General features: G+C 40.3%; 1 protein-coding gene across 11 annotated transcripts in view; it reads left to right on the top strand.

Moving 5' to 3' along the window:
- Window positions 1-23,672, top strand: part of CPLX2 (complexin 2) — a 139,733-nt gene that overhangs the window by 92,392 nt on the left and 23,669 nt on the right. For 2 of the 11 annotated variants that reach the window (XM_087924205.1, XM_087924208.1), the window contains exon 3: window positions 15,166-15,279. The exons of 2 other annotated variants lie outside the window; for them this stretch is intronic. The gene's annotated coding sequence lies outside the window, so the exon portion shown is untranslated. Of the gene's footprint in view, window positions 1-11,135; window positions 11,264-15,165; window positions 15,280-18,989; window positions 19,228-23,176; window positions 23,476-23,672 lie in introns of those variants that run through there. 7 more of the 11 variants (XM_087924209.1, XM_087924206.1, XM_087924210.1 and 4 more) reach the window with 7 other exon arrangements.

Below are 23,672 nucleotides of genomic sequence, written 5' to 3'. Positions count from 1 at the left end.
TCATATGTTTTAGTCTCCAGTCCCCTAATCATCCTGATTAAGAACTTATGGATGGGCTAACACTTCAAACTAACCCAAAATGTGTTTATCTGTTGTTAGAATGTTGTGTGAATCCAATATTTTGGTTTGTGAAAAAATTCACACAGTTGTTCCGTGCCAGCTTAATTATTCCCTTTCATTCCTTCATAGCTGACCCATCCCCACCCAACCCTGCCTCATATTTGGAAGAAGGACAGATCTCCTAATGCAGTATCGAATTGAATTTGCCCTCAGATCATTTTCTAATTTAGCTTATGAGCCTTTGGTGGGAATCAGAGATATTTTTGGAAATAAAGACTACTGTTATTATTTTTCTCTGTAACATGGTTACACCTGTATTCTTTAAATTAATGTATTTTCATAAATGTAAAATAAAAATGAAATACCAAGTGAGGAACCTTGAATATATCTAAATATTTGAGGTAGGGAGAAAGACAACAAATCTCTATATATGGACCAAGGTGGTGTAAGTAGGAGACCTTAGGGGCCATGGTGGCTCATGTGGGTAAAATTCTGACAATTGAGAAATTGAAGGTTGGCAGTTCAAAACCCAAGATCAAGCCATGTGACAAAATGAGCTTCTATCAATTTGCCCTCATCTCAGTTTTAAAGCATGTAAATACAAATAGATAAATAGGCAATGGGCAACAGTGATGTCACCAGCTAATCTTTCAACCAGCCTTGGTAGGTACTTCCAACACATAGTAGTATTAGTAAACCTGCTAAGGTTACACAAAGCATAGTGTTGGTGTCATGTTCATAAAATGATAACCAGAGTTTATCTATACCAGGAAACCCAAGCTAAGCCTGGATGATCAACCAAAAAAACAGTTTTATTGTAGCAGTGTTTAGATCTAATTTTCAGTGTTCCTTGATAAAGCCAAGTAAGCCAGATCAAAAGCCTCTTGCTCTGCTCATTGAATTATTTTGAAATTAGAAGAGGAATAGCCCATAATTAACATACCCACTTACATAGCCCTATTAAGCACCAGAGTGGCTTTTAGTCTGAGTGAAGTCTGATCCCACAGGAAAAAGCATTGGTGCATTAATCTTCAATCCTTAAACTTAATGAACACACCCCAGCTCTAATTAGTGTACTCTCATTAAAACTCATTAAACCATTTTTAGTATCCCATCAAGAGGAAGATAGAGGGGGACCCAATGATCTAAATGCTAGATGGGATGAAATTAAAAGACAAAATCCTCTCTGTTCTTTATATGGGGACACCGAATTTTGGAATGAATATATATTTTTCCCTTTGATCAATTGCATGCTAATACTCACTGATCAGCTTTGGTGAAGAACAAGATACCAGAGTTCAGCTGAAAAGGGAATATAACTCTGAACTTGCTGCCAGTTGCATGCCTGATATTAAAAAAAGGTCTTGCTTTTGGATAAATCACTGGGATTTTTCTTTTTTCTAATGTCAGAAAAACAAAGGAGCGTTATGTCCAAGGTTGAAATCAAACTAAGGAAGTTTTGTATTCTAACTGGCTGTCACAATGGATCTGCCTGTCTCAACTACCTGTAGGAGATTTGGCAAGAAGGTTGTTTCCACTCATGAGCATCTTAAGAGTTACCTTGCTCAAATTCAAGCCAAGTCTGAAATATCCCCAAGCTCTTAGCCTATTGATCTGAATTCTCCTGCATATTAAATTCAGGAACAGGAAAAACCAACTTCCTTGAGTCATAAAATATAAGGTTCTTGATTGATGCTATTTGTGTTGCAAGTGGTAATGCTGAAGGAAAAAATAGAAAGTAGCTCCATGGAATTAGGTGAATTCCCAACAGCATCATTTGGGTGGTTTGTGATCCAGAGCATCAACTGCTTCACACATTATATTTATTTGGATTTTTTAAAGATACATTCCATATCTGCTAAGAGAACTGTTATAGAATGTGTCAGTAAATGTGTTTCCCTGTCTACAAACAAGATATGGTGCAAATCAAACAGCTGGCATTACATAATCTTCCTTTCTTGTGTACATAGTTCATACATAGTCACCGAAAATAAAGTTTCTCACTTTTTTTGTTACTTCTGATAGAAAAAACTATTAATAACGTGACCTGGGATACAGGCCTATTCCCAGCCCTAAAGTACCAGTGCTAATTGAGGGTCATAGCTGGCTGTTTGGGCTGAGAGGTAAGGCATAATTTCCACCTCTACTGATACTGTCTATGTGCTATTATTGTGCTGCTGAGATCATTTGGTTGGGACATTGGGGCAGTGCCTAAAGCAGGACAACAGTTAGGTAATCTTGGCTGAATTCCAAGCTAAGCAGAAATATTTTAGCTTGTTTTTTTTTGTTTTCCTATTTGAGGCAGGTTTTATGCACTTTAAGCATTCTGGTTACCTGAGTTTTTATTTCCTCTACTGAATTGCTATAGAAGTGTGCTTAGTAACCTTGTTGTTTTAGCCTTTTTGGTTTATAAGAGTTGCATAGAACTGGTGCCAGTTGGTCAAGGTATACCTATCACAATATTGAGTGGGATTCTGCCAGAGATAGACTAGTATGATGCTTAGGAGTGTAGGAAGTAAATCATTTGACCGTCTAATTTTCCCTGTTCACCCCCAAGGGAGAAGAAACAATAGGCCACACATAGTCCTCAAGGATCCATTTACAGTCCCCAAACACTGTATTTTGGAAGTCTCTTACAAACTCCCAGCTGCCAGGAGACTGGCTTGTAGCTAACCTATGAAAAAGATTGCCTGCCTATGTCTATGTTGATAAGCTTTGTCTCTCTTTTTAGTAGCAACTAGTGATACCAGGGGATGAACTAGAAACCTACAACATCCCAAGCCTATACCAGGAGTGTACAACTTTGGTAGCCTTAAGATTTGGGGGGATTCTGGGAGTTGAAGTCCACAAGTCTTAAAGTTGCCAAGACTGGACACCCCTGACCTGTACATTGGGCTCTGTCCCCCATGCAAAAATAGAATGGCTAAGGAATATTGGAAACAGCACTGAGGGAAGGGAGAACATTCAGAGGATACATGAAACCTCCACTCCAACATGCTTCAGGTTTGTCTGTGTCAGGCCTGAATTATTGCTAAGAGAGTGTTGAGATATATTCCTCCTGACTAAATAGTCCAGTGCCAGGATATTTTACAGTTTGGCTCGATTGCCCACTGGCTCACTGGAATCAGGACAAAAGAAGGTGGGAAAAAGCATCGAGGTATAGTATCAGGTCACTACCTGAATTTTCATAATGATTAATGGAAGGGAAAAAAATATTACTATTGTTGTGTAATTCACAATGTCCATTTTTTATCAGCTGTTTTCAGGCAGGTTAATTTGATATCCTGTATAGTACACAAGATCTTAAGACAGCCTTCTAGAGAGATTGGGTTACAGGTCGACTTACAATTGTTTATTTAATGACAGTTCAAAGTCATGATGGCCTTGGAAAGTGATTTACAACCTGTCCTCACGCTTATGACCATCACACCTTCCCTGCAGCCTATTTATCACATTTTGGATCCCTGGCACCAGGCTTATATTTAAAACTAGCTGCAGCATCCTGCTGCCACGTGATTGCAAGTTGTGACAGTCTGGAAAGCAACACTGATTGGGGAAGCTGGATTCCCTTAACAACCATGGTAAAAATGGTCATAAAATCAAGTCTGGTCATGTGATGACTTGCTTTATGATTGCACTGACTTATGATGGAAATTCCAATCCCGGTTATAGTCTTAAATCATGGACTACCTATAGTTATTAACCTTTGAGAGCATCCACATTTGCAGTGCACAAGGTTAAAGAAAAGTGCCTTGGATAGGGAGGGGGAGGGGAAACTCTTCAGTCTTATCAATGCCAGAGTGATGCTAATCATTCAGGTCCTCTTTTTCAAACCCGGAGCCCTTGGCTATGTTGTGTCCCAGAATCCCACCAGTCAGCTCCGGAAGATGGAAAGCAAAAAGTTCAAGCTGTCTGGCAGATACCAGTTTGGCAAAGGCTGATGTGCTACAAGAGGTGCAGCCCTGAAAGCTGTGCATCTCTCTTAAAAGGCTGCTGTGCAGTATTCAATATGCAGAGGGTCACTCAACTGTTTAGTTCAGCAGCACAATCCAATGATCCTTTCACTCGTCCAGATTGAGTTTGCTTTCCTATTTGTCACTCAGATCAGTTTTTCACCTCGAGGCGCAGGGAGACACAGCTCTTCATCAAATTGCAGCCATTAGCAGGGGGCACTGTGACTATTTATCAGGCCTTTTAATCATTTTTGATCGCAACCCACCTCCCTCTCTTTCTCATTCGTCACCATCAGGTTCCTGGAGCCACACACCGATTATTGAAACATTCACAGGGCTCGCTAAGCAATCAGAGGCTAATGGGTTCCAATACTGTAACGTGAAGGATTCCCAACACACTGGGGCAGACCTGATGACTTTCAACCATATCCCAAAGTTTATGGAGCTTCTCAGTCATCCAGGTCGTGGTTGTCCCAAAGGTGGTTTTTCAAAAGGCAACTGGGCTGTTAGAGATAAGAGGTAGAAATTAGATGAAGAAAGATTGTTGCTATGTATGAACTAAATATAAAGATGGTTTATAACTATAAATACGCCAATATAACCAACAGAATTACAAATAATCTAATATAATATATACTAATATAAAGAGAAATTTTTTAAAAATTATTCTGTTGCACCATTACTATTGTTATTAGACATACGTATGTTACTATTTCTTTTTGTTCTTTTTTTCTGCAGTGTAAATGATATGCCCTGACAATACACTGTATTCAAAATGTTTATGAATAAAATGAAATTTTTAAAAGGCAGCTGAGCTTTGTTTTTCCTTGAAGATGTTTCACTTCTCATCCAAGCTTCTCAGGTGAGAAGTGAAACATCTTCAAGGAAAAACAAAGCCCAGCTGCCTTTTGAAAAATAACCTTCAGGACAATCATGATCTGGATGACTGAGAATCTCCATAAACTTTCAGCCATATGTTGTGTTCCATACTAGCAGGCTTGTAGGCCTGCATTCCTATTGGTCCGGAAAAGACGGGCTGTGATTGGACAAAACTAAGCGTTCTGATTGGTTCTTATTCGGCTGCCGCAAATGGGTAAAACCAAGCGCGGCAAGCTCAAATGCATGTCATAGGCTGCCTAGCCGCAGCCAGCTCTATAAAAGGAGCTGCCTCGGCTGGGAGTATCTCAGTATCTGGTTCCTTAATAAAGAGCTGTTGTCACTATTTCGAGTCTCATCTCTCCTTGGGACCCACCGCCCAGACTTAACATGTTGCATCTGCCCAATGAACCCCTCCCCCACTACCGCCACTGCCTCTCTCTTTACCCACAGAATCCATTCACCTCTGTTTTCCTGCCAGCACTTCTATGCAAGCTAATCAGGCTCATTGAGACTATCAATCCTAGCAGGACAGTTTCATTCAAGCTGTTCTGATAAACAACTGTCCTTAGATATCTCTCCAGGGAATTAAGCCCAGTAGAGTATTCCTATCGGTATCCTGAATACATTATTATGCACAATGAAAAGCAAAAGACCATGCTGTCCTTCTGCTGGGAACACTACTTACTTTAGAGCACTGTTTCTCAACCTTGACAACTTTGAGATGCACGGACTTATACCCAGAATTTCCCAACGTGGCTGGCTGCAGACAGACAGAAGCTATAGATAGATGCTAGCAACCATAAGCAAAATTACGTGTCTCCTGCAAAAGAAACCATGCGTCAAGCCAAGAAACCTGAATTATGTGATCAATCGAATTGAACCTATAATGTACTTCAAGACTTTGCATTGTTTATTTGATTTCTGTTCCTAATCATGTGGAAAACAGGACCAGCCAGTGGAAATCTTACAAAAGTATATCTGACATTTTATCAAGCATCCTTTGTATGTTCTCCAGCCTTTTGTTTTATTTTGTTTTTTGTATGTATGAAAGCTAGAAACTTAAAGCCCTCCTGTCACACTTTTGTATTTTTTGGCCGGTTGCATGGAATTCTCTCTTGAAGGCAAAAAAACAACAGCAGACTGAGTTTTTTGCAGCAAGAATCGAACAATAAATTTAGTGAAAATAATTTTATTCTGAACCTTATGTGCCCATAAACACATCCTCCTTTAAATCAGCAGGAAGCTGAGCAATGGACAACAAGTCCATAAAAGCAAGTAGGAAGGAATCGTTTTTTTACTATTTCATCATAGAGCCTTCATCATAAATTTGCCCATGTGTTGCGGGGATTCATTTATAACAAGAACAGCAAATATACCACCTTGTTCCCTTGTTTGTTTGTATATTATAATGCCCACTTCATAACATTCTGATCCAGCCTTCTGTTTTTGCCTCATTCACTCTCATGCAAAAGTCTCTGTAAGAACTCCTTTAGAGGAATGTCCCACCAGGTCCTACCTAGTTTCTTGGGTTAGAGTAGATGTGGAGGTCATGCAAAGATAGTAGAGATAAGTCAACCTGGCATTTGTAGCTATCCCTCTTCCTACTTATATGTCCTTTAATAGTTGCCAAGCTTCTTGCTTCAGATGACTTTCTAGCTTTGCTTAAGATCTTTTAATTAAAAATAAGGAAGAACTGATTTGCTACAAATTGTCAGAAGCATGTACATTTCTGAGAATGACACAGGGTCTCCAATGGTTTTCTTAGAAAATAAAAAAAATGGTGGCTGTAACCAAAACTCTGTTAACCTAGGAGAAAAAATACAAAACTAAGGTAAGACACATCCTAGGCTATGATGGTGAGAAAGATGCTGCCTAGTTAGTGAGGTTATACATTCATCTACTATATTTACTTCCTAATTTTATGAATGGTCATGTTCATGGTGGCAGTTATTTTATCAATAGGCAAGTGTTTCATAAGAACTCTACACTCTACAACTTGCTTTTCAAATTCCACTTGTCCCTAGCATCAAAAGATTGTCTGTTTCTGTTTCATGGAAAGAGGAAAATATGAGAGAGGGTGTGATTTTTGTTGTTGTTCCACACTTTCTGCATCCTTTGGCCATTTTGCAAATCATTGATTTGTTCTCTCTTCCCAGCTGAGGTTCAGAATCCAAGCCAAAAAGCAGAAGGCTCCAGGCAGCAGGAGCCAGAGGAGGAAAAGTACCAGAACAAAATATGTTAATAGAAGTCCTCCATAATCCCAATTTTATTGTTATGTGAAGAATTCCCCCTGTTTAAATTAGTCTGGATTTTGTTGTACATTTATAGGATAAGCCTCCCCATTAGGGAAGTGGCTTTGAGGCCTTTGTCATAAGATTGAGATCAATAAAAATATTATGAGGGAGGGAGGGAAGGATGGAAGGAAGGAAGGAAGGAAGGAAGGAAGGAAGGAAGGAAGGAAGGAATACCTGCATAGCTTCTATAAGCCCTCCCTTTATGTAAGCTACTGACAAGTAGACCCAGAGCTGTAAAACTAAGGGTGGTGTATAATCATCAAGTGGAAGGCTTTCTTCATCCTGATTGGTTGGGAGTCTTGGTCTGTGTTTATTGGTCTTGGAGTTTGCTGTGTTCTGCTTGATTGGTGTTTCTTATATCTTCTGTCTGTTTTGTGGCTTTTTTTTGTCTTGGTTGGCTGGCAACATTGTGTTCCTGTACTGGGGGCTTTTAGCGCAGCTTGGCTCCGACTAAATGGATGGCTATCATTTGCTGGGAAGCTAGGTTTCATCTGGGTGCCTGGTTGGGGTGTGTTTGAGCTGGAGGTATCAGGGGGGATCTGTTTGTGCCCAGGTGTTTGCCTGGCTAGTGGTGTGGAGATTATTATTTTTTGTTTGTGAGTGCAGGCTTCCAGATAATTGACAGTCTGGTGGAGTCATCTCTTCTATTCATGCTTTCAGGTCATTTTTTCAATCTCTATGGCTTCTCTGATAATTCTGTGGCTGGGGTTTTCTATAGTGGTTAGGGTTTTGGTGCCATTGAAGTCGATGCTATGACCTGTGGCTTTCATGTGTTGGACTAGTGAGGAAGTGTGTTCCAGCTTTTTTACTGCATTTTTGTGTTCATCCAGGCGGGTACTTATTCTTCTATTGGTCTGTCCAATGTATGTGGCAGGGCATGATGCTCAAGGGACTTTGTATATGCCTTGGTTTTCCAGGTCAATTTTATTTTGGGGGTTTCTTAGGATAGCTGCTATTTTTCTGTCCGTTTTGAAGGCAGCCTTGATGTGGTGCCTGTGTAGTATCTTACTGATTTTGTCTGTTGTACCTCTTATGTAGGGCTTATGTATGGAACAGCTGCCCTGCCCTACATAAGAGGTACAACAGATAATATATATAAACATACATACATACATACATACATACATACATACATACATACATACGCATGTATTGCTTTTATATGCAGGACTGTTTTCATCTGAGAGACCCGGCAAGACTGACTTGGGCTGCCCCTTTGCTTTAGTGGAAAAATTCTCTTCCCCCGCTCTATTAATACAGGTCCTCTGGGTTCTTATCTCCATGGTCTTAGAGCATGTGGGGAGAGTGCTTAAAATACTTCCATCCTTTGGTGTTGAGACCTTTTTTTATGCATACAATCATTTCTCTTTAGGAAATAAATCTTGTTCCTTACAGACACACACACACAAAGTGACAAGATTGAAAGGAAAAGCGATATGTGGAATGAACATTTACCTCTCTATGAGGAAGGAGATCCTTTTTCAGGTGGTTTTTCATTTAGCAATCCCTCGAGGATGATGAGAAGATGTGAGAACCGAGAAGCTGACTTGGCCAGTGACTCTGACATCTTCCCAGGGTACGATGGCATGCAGACACTTGGCTTCACTGGCTAATTGTGGCCAGGAGGTAACATTAATGGAGGTGAAGGTAGTTTCTAGCCCTCAAGCTTCTATAGGAAGAGAAAGCAGGGCCGGAATACTAGAAGCTGGAGATGAGGTTCACAGCTCAGGCTGAAATGATCAAATGTTTTGCCTGGATCTAAGAACCAAAGGAAACTTGCTGTTTGACCAAGTGACATAGGCCTATTGAAGGTAGAAAGGAAGCATCAGATCTCTCTCTTTTTTTAAGTCTTTCCCACTAGCATGTTCTGATTTTTTTAGTCTGCTGGTTCTGTTGGTAGATAACATCTCCTCAGCACTTCACTTTATATTTGACTCCCTCAACATTACACCCATTAGAATTTGCATCTTCCAAACACAAACTTTTCTGTGTTGTTTGCTTCCTGCTTTACTGGCTAAATGGAAACATGCCTGCAGATGGAGATACACTAAAAAGAATACAAAGCTCCCAGACATACAAAGGAACACAAAGGGATCTTAGCATTCATCTGCAACCCTGACAAGGCAGGTGGCCTTAAGAAAGAAATCACTGGTTCCCTTTTACTTCCTTGGTGCAAATTCAGTGATCCCAGCTTTTTCCTCCAGTTTAGTTCACTGGTTCAGATTAAAGCTGGGGTGGTGGGGGACATACCCAACCATGGAAGAAAAGGAAAATAGTAATGGCTTGCTTTTGAAATGCAGACCCAGGTGGTAGAGTGGTGGGAGGCTATGGCAAACCTTTTTCAAAATCTTGCCAATGAAACTGCAGGAACTTGTCCAGGTGGTCACCATTGGTTCAACACTGACTGAAAGGTGCACACAACCCCCCCACAAATGTCTTTGTAGTCCATTCTATAAATTCTTTGATTCTCGTCAAGTGCTTTTAGGATATTATCTGTAATTATTCAACTCTCAAGCTTCCATGGTTCTGTGTTCCTGGGACTCTGCACAGTACTTTTATTACTTTCTGGCTGCCTGTGCCTTTTTTCCTAACTGATGTTCATTAACCTACCAGCAATCTCAATTAGAAGATCATGTGGATCTGGATTGCTTAGAGCATATGAGGCAAAAGTTTGAAGCATTCTTACAATTAGGCAATTTTCTTTGAAAAACTCTGGGCTATGACAGGAGTAGCCTAAGGACTCATGGTCCTATTGCTTTATTTTTGAAAGGTAACCCTTTGAGTTCAGAAGATGGCTTGTTCTGCTTAAATATATGAGGTTTGTATCCAGCAAGGTCTTTACCTGGACTGTTTCATTTTGCAATCCTTGAACTTTCAGGGCTGGATTATTAATGCTGCTTGGACAGTAACGTGAAGGGGAAGGAAGCAATTACCAAGAGATCTGAAAGGAAATATTTGCTATGCAAGGGAATAAAAGGCCTATAATTTCCCACCCAACTTGCAACAGAACAGGGAGAATAAGAGTAATTACCATAATAAAAAAGAGGGATAGAGCTAGGCTCCTGACAGTATTTCTGTGACAAAAAGAGTTTAAGGTGGGCAGATCTTCTTAAATATTGGGCTGAGATGGCGATGGAACAAATTTGCCGAAAATGTCCACACCAACACTGATGCAGTGTCAGTACTTGAAAGATCAGGGCTGTCAAACTCACAGCCCATGGGCCGGATGCATCATGCCCACGTCCAGTTTAGTGAAGGGGGGGGAATCATGATACCTCACTGATGCTGCTATGATGACGTGAGTTTGACATCCCTGTGATAGATCATCAGACTGATACCTCAACTTACAACTACCCTCAGGGCTTTGGGGAGAGCAGCCACGCACAACTTGGAGATACAAATAAAGTGATAAATGCAATTCTTCGGGCTTCTTGAGTACTAACTAAAAATTAGAGGAGCAGGGTGGAAGCCCACACCGAAAAGGAAGCTGATATCAGATCCATTATGACTTGATTAAAGTTTCAGTGAAAAAAAAAATTTTTTTTCAACAATTTCATTAAGGATCAACATTTATGAAACCAACGTTTTTAGCATGTTTGGCTTCAACTAGGGACTTACACACACATCCTGAGTGACATATTTTCCTCCTATTCTCAAGACATTTTGCAATCTGGTGACCCTCCAGCATATATTTCACCATTCCTCGGCAACATGGCTAGTACAGCTGCTGCCATCACATGAAGGCCAGCAAACCAGGCTTGGTGAGGTCTAAGAGGGAGCAAAATGATAGGGGTGATTTGGGCCTGAGCAGCTCTTTGGAGTCACTGCAAAGAAAGAGCAGGAAAAGAGCTCTCTTTATTCTCCTTCAGTTCTACTCACCAGAACTCAGCCATCTCTCCCCGCCTTGCTCAGTTTTCCTGCAGCTGCTTTTATTATCCATCTGTGCCAGGTGGTGAGGAGGGAAGACACCAAAGGCTTTCTGCACCTGCCTCTCCATTCTTACCAACTGATTGTTGGCTGACAGCTTGCTATTTGACTGATCACTTGCTATTTGACTGATATCATTAATACTATTTGGTAAGTACTATGTGTAGCTTTACTGTGCTTTGTGGCGCGTCTGTGGGAGAGAGGGGAAGAAATGAAAAGCAGATGATAAAGTGTATGGACTAAACACTCAAATTGTAAGATAAGTAAAAATTTACTGGTGAGGCCCAGCTCCCCGCTTACAAGTGGGAATATCCATATACATCTGATTTCCCTTTAAATTTTAAACTGAAAAAAGAAAAGGATATATCTGTGTTTAAAAAAGATGCCTGTTCTCTCCAGCAGGCACAGTAAAAATAGGCACAAAGGCCTATTTTGGAAAGTAGAGAGAGGTCCTGAAGTCACCAGGCCTCTTCCGCTTTCTTGCTGGATCTTTCTAATCTAAATTCAGCCTGCTTCAGCAACAGGCTGGCAACAAGGTGAAACCACTGTTGTGAGAATGTGTCCTTGACAAATGGTAGATGGGACATCTTTGAGCCAGAGCAAGGATCCTATGCAAATGTCAGCCCTTTGAGGTAATACAAAAAGGAGCATCAACCATGGGTGTTAACATTGCCTTTATTATGAGGTTACAGTAAGAGAATCTCACAAGTCTAAAAAAAAAATATTTCCTCCTTTATTTCTACTTTCCAGAAAACTAAAGAGTGGCCCTTTTGAGCTGTCTCCCACATCTCCTATTTCTATGGGATGAGATAATCAAAGGTGTTTTTTCAAGAGGCAACTTTGAAGATGTCTTAAAAGAAAAACCAGAAAGTCCAGTTGCCTCTTTGCCTCTTGAAAAAGCACCTTTGAGACAACTATGATCTGGATGACTGAGAATTTCCATAGACATTGGGCTGAGATATATTTTGCATGACAGCTTTCTAGGCTGCGACTCTTCCTCCTGTCTCCCAAAGTCATTCTCATATACCATCTAGTCCTTGATTTACAAGCATTCATTTAGTGACAATGCTAAATGTTACCACAGCATTGAAAAAAGTGACTTATTACAATTTTTCACACTTACAACCATTGCAGCATCCCCATGGTCATATGATCAAAATTTGGATGCTTGGTAACTGGCATGTATGGTATGATGGTTGCACTGTCCCAGAGTCTTGTGGTCACTTTTTGTGACCTCCTGACAAGCAAAGTCCATGAGGAAGCTAGATTCACCTAACTACTGTGTTATTAACTTAACAACTGCAGTGCTTCACTTAACAACTATAGCAAGAAAGGATTAAAATAGGGCAAAACTCACTTAACAACTTGTCTCGCTTAGCAACAGAAATTTTGGGTTCAATTGTGGTCATATGTCAAAGGCTACCTATATAGCAAATGAATTGTCACATACCCCCCAACAAAATGTTCCCAAGATGTCTTGAACCATGTGTCTCTTCATTTTCAAAGGCTAATCTGTACTGTAATGATGGACTTTTAATTCATCACAATTGAAAAGTATGAAACTGAAGACAGCTGATGTAAGGTTGAGCACCTTGAACTGTTTTCCTCAAAAGTTCAACCAGACCTCCAAAAGTTCAGCCTCAAATGTTGAAATGAAGGTCAAATGAAGGGCAAATCATTTCTCTGGAAATCTGAGGGTTGTTTAAATGTTTACAGGAGATCCCTTGTGTCATTTCTCAGTTAAAAATACCAGTGCACGCCAGTGAGACCGACTATAGTCTGGAGAGGACTGTTTTAATTGGACAAACAAAACAAAGGGGAAAACAAATCAAAGGCAGGCAGGTTAAATAACTTTCTCGGTTATCTCTGCTATTTCTCCAGAGAAATGAATGCGTGCATACACACATACACTAACCTCCCTTCAGTTTGTGGGAGAAAAACATCCAGGAAATCCATCTCCCACATAACATGCAGTTGGCTGATTGTTATCTCAGACTCAAAAACTGAAGCAAGAATAGTGGCATTTTGGGGCATGATCTACACAGGCACCACATGGCTCTAGCAAAAGCTTGTCAGCCCTACAAAATGTCATTCCCCACCCCTATTCATAGCTTGCTCCCACAGTTTTGCTGATTATTGGATTGCTTGCTGGCTTCAGTAGGTTGGGCTTTTGTTCTTGAGGTAGATCTTTCTGTGGGATTTTTTTTTGTTTGACTGGACTAATGGAAAAAAGAATGCAGTTGTTCTACTTCAATTACAGAATGGGACAACTTGCTTCAGGATAACTTGCGGTGGGACAATTTAACAATTCTATTTAATTATTTAAAATAAATAAAAAATATTTTAATTTTTGCCATTCACATTTCACTCTGCCCCTCCTTGTGCATCGTTTCTTTAATGATTCTATTCCACTAGTTCTTTGACATTAGTGTAACTCTTGTCCCGCAGCAAGGTATCCTGTGGCAAGTTAAGTGTGGTGAGTTGTCCCGCAACGAATTGGCGATGGCAAGTTGGCCATGGTGAATTGGCCATGACAACTTGGCCGTAGGGAGTTGGGCATGCCAACGTTGCCATGGCAAGTTGGCCATGCAGAATTGTCATAGATCCTTTCACTATCAGGTTTGTCTTTCTGATGTCAGAATGCTGACAGCAATACCATGTTAAGAATTTCATAGTCCTTAATGTTCATTAATGAGTTTGATTTGGGGACTGTTGGACAGCTGCTCTTGACAGCAGCAACATAGGAGAAAAGCAGAGGACATGTTACATCACAGGAAGGTACTGGAAGAAATTAACATGGGGATGTGGGGCAAAGTTTCAGTAGTTTCTCATCCACAGGCTGCACTTTGGCAATTAGCCTTTCTATTGGACAAAAAATTAAGTACCTGAATATGGCAATAAACAAATATAATCATGTTTATTGGGTGTGTTTGTAATGAAGCTGCTCAAAGTACAAATGGCAATAACTTCTCAAGCACTGAAGTGGAAGTGATCCTGGTTATTCAGCCCACAGAAAAGAGAGAGTAGGGAACAGAATTTGTTCAAATTCCATTGAAGTACAAAGTTATCCAATTCACACTTCCTGACTGTTGCCAAGTTGGAACAGAAATATCAATCTTAAGTTTTTCAAATGTGAAAAATATCACAACCCAAAAATATACACACCAAAATACATTATACTGGGGAACATGTCGATGTTGGGAAAATATCAGATCTGGGTAAATTAGGACATAATGCATATAAAAATTTGTGTGGAGAAATGTTTCATAAATTTTTCAAAGGATTTTTTTTTTAAAAAAACACAACCTGGATGTGGCCGAAGCAGCTCAGAACCGACTTAACTTGAAAAAAATGAGACGGGGGGAGGGACAATTGAGAGATTCTTTCCTACTTTCAAATTCTTTTATCAGTGGCTTTGACAGGAAGACCTCATTTAGAATGTAGTTCACAGTAAAAAAAAAAAAATCTTGGTAGCATGCACCAATGAAGCAGTATTTCAGAAAACTCTGTCCATGAGGAGGAAATATGCTTTGAGTTGTAGTCCAAACCGAAATGCAGGGAATATAATAAATTTGTTTAAATGGAATCACTGCTGGGGAAACATCTATTGTACTCCATCTGTATGGACAGTTCCTTTGGCAGCTTGAACTTAAGGTCTTGACCACTTCCACCATGATTCTTTCCCATAAAGTACACTAGCACACATAGCAGACATTTGTACCTCTTTACCACTGGGTTCTGTTGCAATGCTTGTGTAAGTCAGTAAAGTCTGTCACAAGTTCAGTGGGACTCTCCCACATTTTTAATGCTCAGGAAATAAAATGGTGCTGAAAATGTCTCTTGCATAAGCCATTTTTGGCAGTTATATAACAGCATGTTTCTCATATCAAAAGCCTTTTATTCCAGCGTGGCTTGCTTAAGGGAGGCACTATATGCTTATTATCCAAATCTGCTTTTTGAAAATGTTTCCCCCAATAAGTACACAATTTCATGAGCGAAACCTGAGCAGGACTATCCGTAGTTTATTATCTCTGAATTTTGTTTAACTGCAGCCTGCCTTGACCAACCTGTCTTCAACCTACTCATCTGCTCTTCTGGGATTGTGTTACGAGAGCTTCCCTGTACGCATCAGTGCCTGGGACACAGAAAATAACTTTTCTGCAACAGTGAGTAGGAAGCTGATGGGAGATAATTGCTAGATCATTCCCCTACTTGTCTCAGGGACTAGCTTCTTTCAACACTGATTCAGTTCCATTAAATATGTGTAGAATGGAAATCCATTTCAGGTTCTCTTTCTTTCTCTTCCCTAAGTTGCCAAAAACGGCCTGTAAGCACTAGCTATGTTAATAGTGACATAGAGTGAGACTGTGGCTTTTGTTAGACTGGCATTGTTTGATCACTCAGTTGTGTCTCACAGCCAGACATCTGAGGTAGTTAGACGATAAAAGACCAGAGAGCTGTAGCTGTGTGGTTGCATTCAGCAATGTGCTTTCTTAGGTTTAGTCCTTCCACTGCATCTGTACCTATCATCACAAATGTCTTGTATCTCTATGGGAATTGTTTTAATCAACTTCCAAATTCTCTCCTTGCAATGCTCTGCTATGTGCACCAACGATGCACTTGCAGCAGTGGTTGATGGAGATGGTTTTTTTTCATCATCTTTCTCCTTCCTGTTCAAGGAAATGAATAACATTATTATCTCGTTAATCTTTCTTCCAAAATCACCACCATCATTTCCACAGTTTCTTAAAGAAGGCTACCTTGTATTATTTCTTGCCATGGTCCTTTAGCTATGCAAAAGAGAGCAGTGCTTTTTCAAGATAACTTCATTGGGGCTAAGGAAGAAATCTGTTTGTATGGAGAGGCAAGTTGATGTTGAAACACTTCCAGGTTTGGCACTACTCTCTAGGATAATAGCCATGCTGCTTTATCTTAAATAAATTCTTGTATTAGAGGAAAATGGGCATTTTTTACGCTGATGGTAATGACATAGTTTGTTGAATATATCTTAGATCCATTTTGTTGTCTTGTTGTTGTTTTTTTGTTCATTATTCACTCCCAACACTTTGTGACTCAATAGGCATAATTTCAATAATATTCAGTAATATTTCAGTAATATTCAGCAATATCATTAATTTTTACAATACAATAATGAATTAATTTAATTCATTAATTTTTACAAATTCAGATTTTTAAGAAAAGGCTTGTGTTCCAAAATCCAAAGCAAGCAAATATCATTCAGCATAATAAACATTTGTGCAAATATGCACACAGTGGTAGAAATGGTTACTCAGAAACAAATTATTTTAAGCTCAGTGGCGCTTCATTCTTACTAATTCTGTTTAGGGTTGCACGCTCTGATGTTTTATTTACATAATCCATGGCCAGTGGAAAAGGAGGCACAAAGGGGAGGAGTATGCATCAGAGAGGGTATGAATGACATGTCAACAATATGGAACTATCCTACAAAATGAAGAGAAAAAGCAGGTCTCAAGATCTTCCCATGTCAAAGATGATGCCAGCACTAGCCACTGCTTCCCCAGACCTTAAACCATGAAATTTCTCATGAAGTTCTAAATCCTGTGCCATTTCAAGCAAGGAAATTTATTGCAGATTTACCTCTAGGTGAACTGGAATGTTTGCTTGTAAACATACCTTTAAGAGCTGGAATGCTGACCTCTAAATAAGAGGAGCTTAAACCTGCTGTTTCAAACAAGTATGTGCCTTGTTTTACCCCTCACTGTTCCTTTTCTGATTTTTATGGCAGATATGAGTAAACCAGGACCACAAAAAAGCAATAAGGTGTTTTTAAAAAAATCAGATGATTAGAGGTTATGAATAATGATGCATACTCCCTTAAATGTCTTGAACCAATGAACAGGCTACGGGGCTCCTTATCTGGCCCTTCCTTTTCAGAAGGTATAAATCTCAAAAGAGATTTCCTTTCTCTTAGTGTCTTACTAAGTTTCTCTAAAATACCATTTCTTTGAGCACTAAAGTACAATTGAAATCAATAAAATTATTACTGTTCAGATAGAAGTATAATTTCAGAGCAAAGAGGTTTAAAATAAAAGGCATCCATAGTTTAAAAGTTCTGGTTGAATAAATAGGTCTTTATCTGGTGCTGAAAAGGATAGTGTGAGTTTAATGACTCTGGGCAATTAAAAGAGGAAAAACAAGTTATATGGGCAATCACAACCAACCATAAGACTACATTCTACCAATTAAAATGAAACTCAAAGTAGGGGGCATCCACCCTATCTCAAGGCATAAGAAAACAACCAAGTGTTTAATGATTTTCTGAACATCATTAAGGTGGGAGGTTCATGAATCTCAGAGAGGAGTATCAGGGAACAAGAGCCTTCACAGAGAAGGTCCACGTACTGGGTTCCACAAGTTTACACTGTTCAGCCAGTGGGATCCAGAACATACCAATCCTACCTGGTCTTATTGAAAAGGCATTGAAACTGGACACTTATAAAAGTGTGGTTGTAAGGAAGAATTTCTGGGAAGATTGTTGTAAAAGCAGAACACCCTGGCCAAAAAGGTCCTGTCCTGGTCATTATTAGTCCCACTTCATTGAAAGGAGCACTGGGGGCAGAGGTTCTATAGAAGTTTCTAGTGTTTAAATACAGTCAGAGACAGAGATAAGAATAAACTGGTCCCAAGCTATTTTAAATCTTAAAGTAACAGCTTTACAACAAGCCCAGCAATAAATTGGAGTCAATGCAGCTGACAATCCACTGTGCAATGTGATCAAAATACCTAGAGGTATGAAGTACGCTATTTTTATTTCATTTTATTTTGCAATACACATTATGTGGTTACATTTTACTTAATTGGATATCTTACTATTTTAAAACTGCTGGTTTAAAATGTGGGAGTCTACTGTTCAAAGGAAGTGAGGGGTGGTATTCCCTCAGACTGATAGAAGCCAGCTGTTTGAGCCTCAGTTGCTCCTGAGAGTTGGAACAAGTTCAGAGCAGCAGCTGTGTGGAAGAGTGTGGCACAGAAGCATTAATCTGCGTTAGCAAAAAGTATGCACACACCTCACGTTTTCGCACCTTCTTACAGAACACTCTTGCTCTTACAGAAAAATCCAGAGCTAATAGGAAAACTCACAAACTCTTAGAACTGTCGTTTAAATCATAACCAGTCATCTTGGGAGAGATGGAATTATTTGAATTACTTTTATAAATACAGGAATAAATACAGGAACAAACAGGTAAGGGAAATGGAAGTGGAAAGAAAGGAAAGAAGAAAGAAAAGGGGAAGGAAAAGAAAGGAAAATATATACCTTGGTATTTAAATCCTTATCACATTATTATTTCTAAATAATTCACTTAGTATTATGAATGAGCCATTTCTTCATATAATATAAAACAATTTTGTCTATTAGATAGGCCCACCAAAACTATTATCTAGTCCATTTCTAGAAACTAGTCTCCCTACAGATCACTCCATTTGCATCCACCAAGCTCAGGATCCCACTGGTCTTTTTTATCAGTGTGTGAATAAGTGAGTTCCTCCTTCTAAAGGCAGCCACAGGAGGATCCTCAAAATTTTGGCTGGAGAGGAAGAAGGAGAAGTGGTTGAATGAATGTAATCTGAGGGGATAGGAGAAATACTCCGTCAATTGTCATAAATCCATGATGGCGAAACTATGGCATGCATGCCGGAAGTGGCACGCAGAGCCATCTCTCCAGGCACTCCAGCCATCACCCATTGCTCTTCCTGGTTCCGGCATATGCATGTGCGCCAGCCAGTTAGTCTTCGCATGCACGTGAGCGCTGAAACTTAGAAGAGCAGCTCCCAAGCATGCATGCACATGCTGGGAAGCTGAGCTTCCAGTTTACGGTATGCGCATGTGCGCTGGCCAGCTGGTTTTCATGTGAGCAAAAACTGGAAGACCTGGTAGCCAGCACACATGCGCATGCCAGGGAGTTGTTCTTCTGGTTTCTGATGCTCCCCCACATTCCTGTTTTGGCATTTGGTGTCGAAAAGGTTCACCAACACTGTAATAAATGGATAGGTAGGAACAGAACAAGAATATTCAAGAAAAATTGACTGGGATATTTGGAGACCTAAGAATGAATGAGAATGGAGACTGTTTTGTGAGTATCTGCTTGGAAAAAAGAAACATAAAATATTTGTTCAAATGTATATGTTAAGCAGAAGTGCGTGATGAGAGGTTCCACATATTGAACAGACCATTATAAGATAGTGTTACAAGTAGATGTTCAGAACAATTCATAGGAAAGAAAATCAAAGAAGTGAAAGAAATTAAAATGAAAATAAAATGACTGCAAGAAGGGTATGAGTCTGGTATGAAAAAATATTAGAAGACAGACTGCTGTAATCTCTCAACTGAATGAATAGAAAGCAGGCAAGGGAAAAGGATGTTAAAACAGCATTCATTTTCATAGAATAAAAAGAATTACGCTATGAAGTACAGAAATGAAAAGGTGGAGTGATAAGGTAAAAGAGCTGAGTATGAGGAAAAACATTAAGAGAATGTGCATGCCAAAAAAATTTGACAGATATTGTATAACATATATAGAGAGAAAAAGATAATTGCAAAAAAATGAGCAAGAAACAGTTAACAGTAAAAGAGTCACAGACTTCAGATACCTGACCGATTGTCACACAGGAAGAATGGGTTATTCTCTGTTGTTGTTGGCAGGACCAGAAGCAGTAAGTTAGCTTTTAAAGGAAGATATTTCAGGCTACATATCAGGAAGAACTCCCTGTCCGTATGAGCTGTCCACCAACTCTAACACATAAAATAAAGTTCCCATCACTACAGATCTACAGATCTTCAAAAGTGTCTAGATGTCATCTATAGTGGATCTTTCCTAAGCAGAGGGTTAGACAAGATGACCTCTAAAAACCCTTCAAATTTTATGATTCTTATGCAACAAAGAGTATGAATCTATAATGTAGTGCACCAAAGATAAGGTAACTGTATTTCATAGAGAACAGAGTGAACAATTGCAAATTACATATTCATGGTGAAAATGTAGCATAATAAATGAATTTGTATAATTTATTGAACATTTATTAAAATAGGAAAAAATGAGAAAGTCTTGACATTGTATGTCTGTTTGTATGTTATTGAAATAATTGAAAACCCCTGCATAAGAGTGCTTGACTAACTATTTTGTTATATGAAATAAATGCTGAATGTGGCAGGAAAAACAAAAATTAAATTATGGGGGAATGGAGGACTTAAGCAGTATGTGATAAAATCAGGAGGTCAAGACTGCATGGTTCTGGAGTGACTGTGAACTGAAAGCTAAAGTGTTCAGTAGAAAGGAAGTACTCTGAAATATTCTCCCTGAAAGAGAAAATAATAACATTCAAAACAAATATACGAAATAAAAATGAATGGGTTGAGAAGATAAGCAGGGATGAGAAACCATGTTGGGTGGGGAAAATAATGTTCCCAAGATGGAAGTGAAGGAATTTAAAGAATAAAATATGAGTGTGAAGTGATATATAAATGTGGAGGAAGAAAGGATGGTTTGTAAAGCCCAAATATAATGTAGAAAGCTATAGAAAATGGTATTGGTGTAAACCTGGTTTAGCTACACACCCTTTTCTTCTTTTTACCATGTTTCGTGCCTTGAATTTGTAAAGGTTTCTATTTTTTTGTCATCTCTTCTAGACTTTGCATAATGTTGCTTACCCGAAAAATAAATAGCAGGGTAGTTATGGATGGATGGATATGTGTACTGTATGCATGACTTTCTTTTACATATACAACTACAGAAAGAGAGCTAGAGTTTAAAAAAAAAGGAACAGGTCACCTTGAATTCTACTGGTTGATTAATTCCAACATTTGCATGCCACTTTCTTGAACAATTCAAATTTAAGACTATTCTTGGTAACACTTTTTAAGGTTTTGTTTGACGTGTAAATAATAATTGTTGCAATTGGTTAATTTGGCTGACTTGAAGACATGACAAAATTATAACAAAATAGTCATGAGAATGCAGAGGCAACAGGTTTTTAAATAATGCCATTTTTCTAGTATTATATCTTATTACCTTTGGGGATTAACTGTAACCCTGATATTCAACAACCAGCTTCAACAGCCAGAGTTAATATTCAGGACATTGTAGGAGGAGAGCCATTTTAATCCACTGTAATCAGAAATCAAAGAGAATTTGGACAGAATATAAATCTGTCAGGCATAAAGGGGCAGTGCATGTTCCATTGCAAAACAACAAAATAATAGAGGTAGTCCTCGACTTACAGCTGTTCATTTAATGACTGTTCAAAGTCACAACAGCACTGGAAAAAAGTGGCTTATGACCATTTTCCACATTTACAACCGTTGCAGAATCCTCATGGTCACATGATCAAAATTCAGATGCTTGGCAACTGGTTCATATTCATGACTGTTGCAATGTCCTGAGGTCCTGTAAACACCTTTTGTGACTTTATGACAAGCAAAGTCAATGGAGAAGCCAGATTTACTTAAGAACTGTGTTACAGTATACAAGTATATAAGCGGTATATAAGTCTAAATGCTATTGCTACTGCTACTAATTTAATAACTGCAGTGATTCACTTAACAACTATGGAAAGAAAGGTATTAAAATGGGGCAAAACTCACTTAACAAATGTTTCTCTTAGCAACATAAATTTTGGGCTCAGTTGTGGTTGTAACTTGAGGACTACCTGTAATAATAAACCATTTCCTATGCTCTTTACCTCAAAGAATCTCAGCATTTTTGTTCTCTTAGTCATTGTGGATTCTAAAGGAATGCCCCACAATTCTCTCTTGATACATGACAGGTATCCACATTATTCCTGCCCAGAAGGAGTCCTTCGGAGCACCAGGCTTCTAGGCACTCCTGCTGATCAGAAAATCCAGGAAAGTCCTACATAGGAAAAGTAACTGCTTCCACACTGCCCTCAAGAGACATTGTACCGGCATGTCCATGGAGTCACAACCTGAGCTTGAAGGAGACTCTTCGAATTATGCCACTGCTTGATCAACCTTTAGGAATAAATATACCCTCCATGAAAAAAAAAAAAGGGTGGGGGGAGTAAAGATATCCTCAAGTTGAGCTGGCTAAACTCCTGGTGACTTCATGAACACATGTAAATAAAAAATCATGCACCGGCCTTGGAATTTCTTACTTGGTCTCCTGTCCAAGGACTAATCAGGGCTCAGCCTCCAGACCTAGACAAGTCAGTCAGATGCTGCCATCTGTTGAGGTTCCTTAAAGTAAAGAGATTAGGAAACTTTTTTTTTCTTGTGATGTTTTTTTTTTTTTTTTGCTCAGTCTCATCTCTTTCTTGTGTAAATGATGATTACTATTCCAGAGTTACAGATGAGACCCTGAAGGTGAAGGATAGTGGCGCACCAGAATTCATCCCTCAGGAAACTCTATTGAAGTGAGACAGAATTCCACTTTTCTGATTCAGATCCAGGCTGCCCCTTAAGAGGATCTGCTTCAAAAGAACCAGATCCTCCCCACAGCATTTCTCTGTTCTTGAAAGTCCCATTAGTGACCAGAGAAGCTTTTGACCCGCTGGGTTGTTCCCTGGGAATTCTTGAATAGGGAGAGAAAGGGCGAGGGTGATTCCTGCTTGGGCAAACTGCATCCCACTGCTTCGATTAGCTACAGCACGATACTTGAAATAAGACCTGTCGTTTCCTGGTGTGGGTCTGGGTTTGTCCTTGCCTTGCCCGTCAGTATTTGGCAATCATCACCGAGGTTAGCAGAAGAGCAAAGGGGTGCCCGGACATCAGTCTCAGGAGCTGCAACGTTATAGCGGTTTCTCCTACCGGCATCTCTGACCTGTTACACTCACACCCAGCCACACACGCTTTGGAGGGATGGGTGTGGGGGGGGGGGAAATACTCCCTCCGAAGTGCCAGCGGTTCTTGTCAATGGCTCTGTGCCTAATTGCCGGGGTCCCAGAGAGCCAAATAAGCCACCGGTCGACGCTACGCGGCTCCTAGCTCGGACGCGTGACTAATAGTAGCCAGCCGGGCGGGGGTGGGGTGAAAGGGAGACGAGCAGAGGGAAAAGGAGGAATGCCCTTGCGGAGGAGATGCGAAGGAGGGAGGTGGAGGGCGGGGGGGGCAGAGCGAGCCGCGCGCGCGTTGGTTCCCCAGCCAGGGAGGCTGAGGAGCCTGAGCCTGCAGGGTCCCCGGCATCAGGAGCCGGCCCACTCTGTCAGGCAGCGCGGAGAGGGACGGGCAGGCGCGTCAGGGTTGCAGGGGAGTGATTGGAGCGGTACCGTCAGGCTGCGGGGAGAGCGTGAGGCGGGCTTTGGGCGCCGCCGGACTGAAGAGAGCAGCCCCTTCCCTCTACCGGCCGCGGGCTTGCGGACCGCTCTGGGTGAGTGGGCGACCGGGTCAGGCGGGAGCCTCGCGCGGGAAGAGCAGGGGCGGGGCGCGAGGGGACGGGCGGAGGGGGGTCTCCAGCCGCGGAGTGTCCATGGGGAGCCCGCAGGGCCAAGAGTCGCCTCGGGAAGCTCGCCCTGGCTGGGGTGGCGGCGTTTGGCGGGGAAGGGCAAGGGGGGGAGCGTGACTGTT

This window comes from Pseudonaja textilis, chromosome 2 (genome assembly GCF_049901715.1).
Source record: "Pseudonaja textilis isolate UNSWEBS1 chromosome 2, rPseTex1.2, whole genome shotgun sequence".
NCBI classification, from domain to species: domain Eukaryota; kingdom Metazoa; phylum Chordata; class Lepidosauria; order Squamata; family Elapidae; genus Pseudonaja; species Pseudonaja textilis.
Note: the sequence above shows the minus strand (reverse complement) of the source record. Positions and strands in the feature narration are given on the sequence as shown.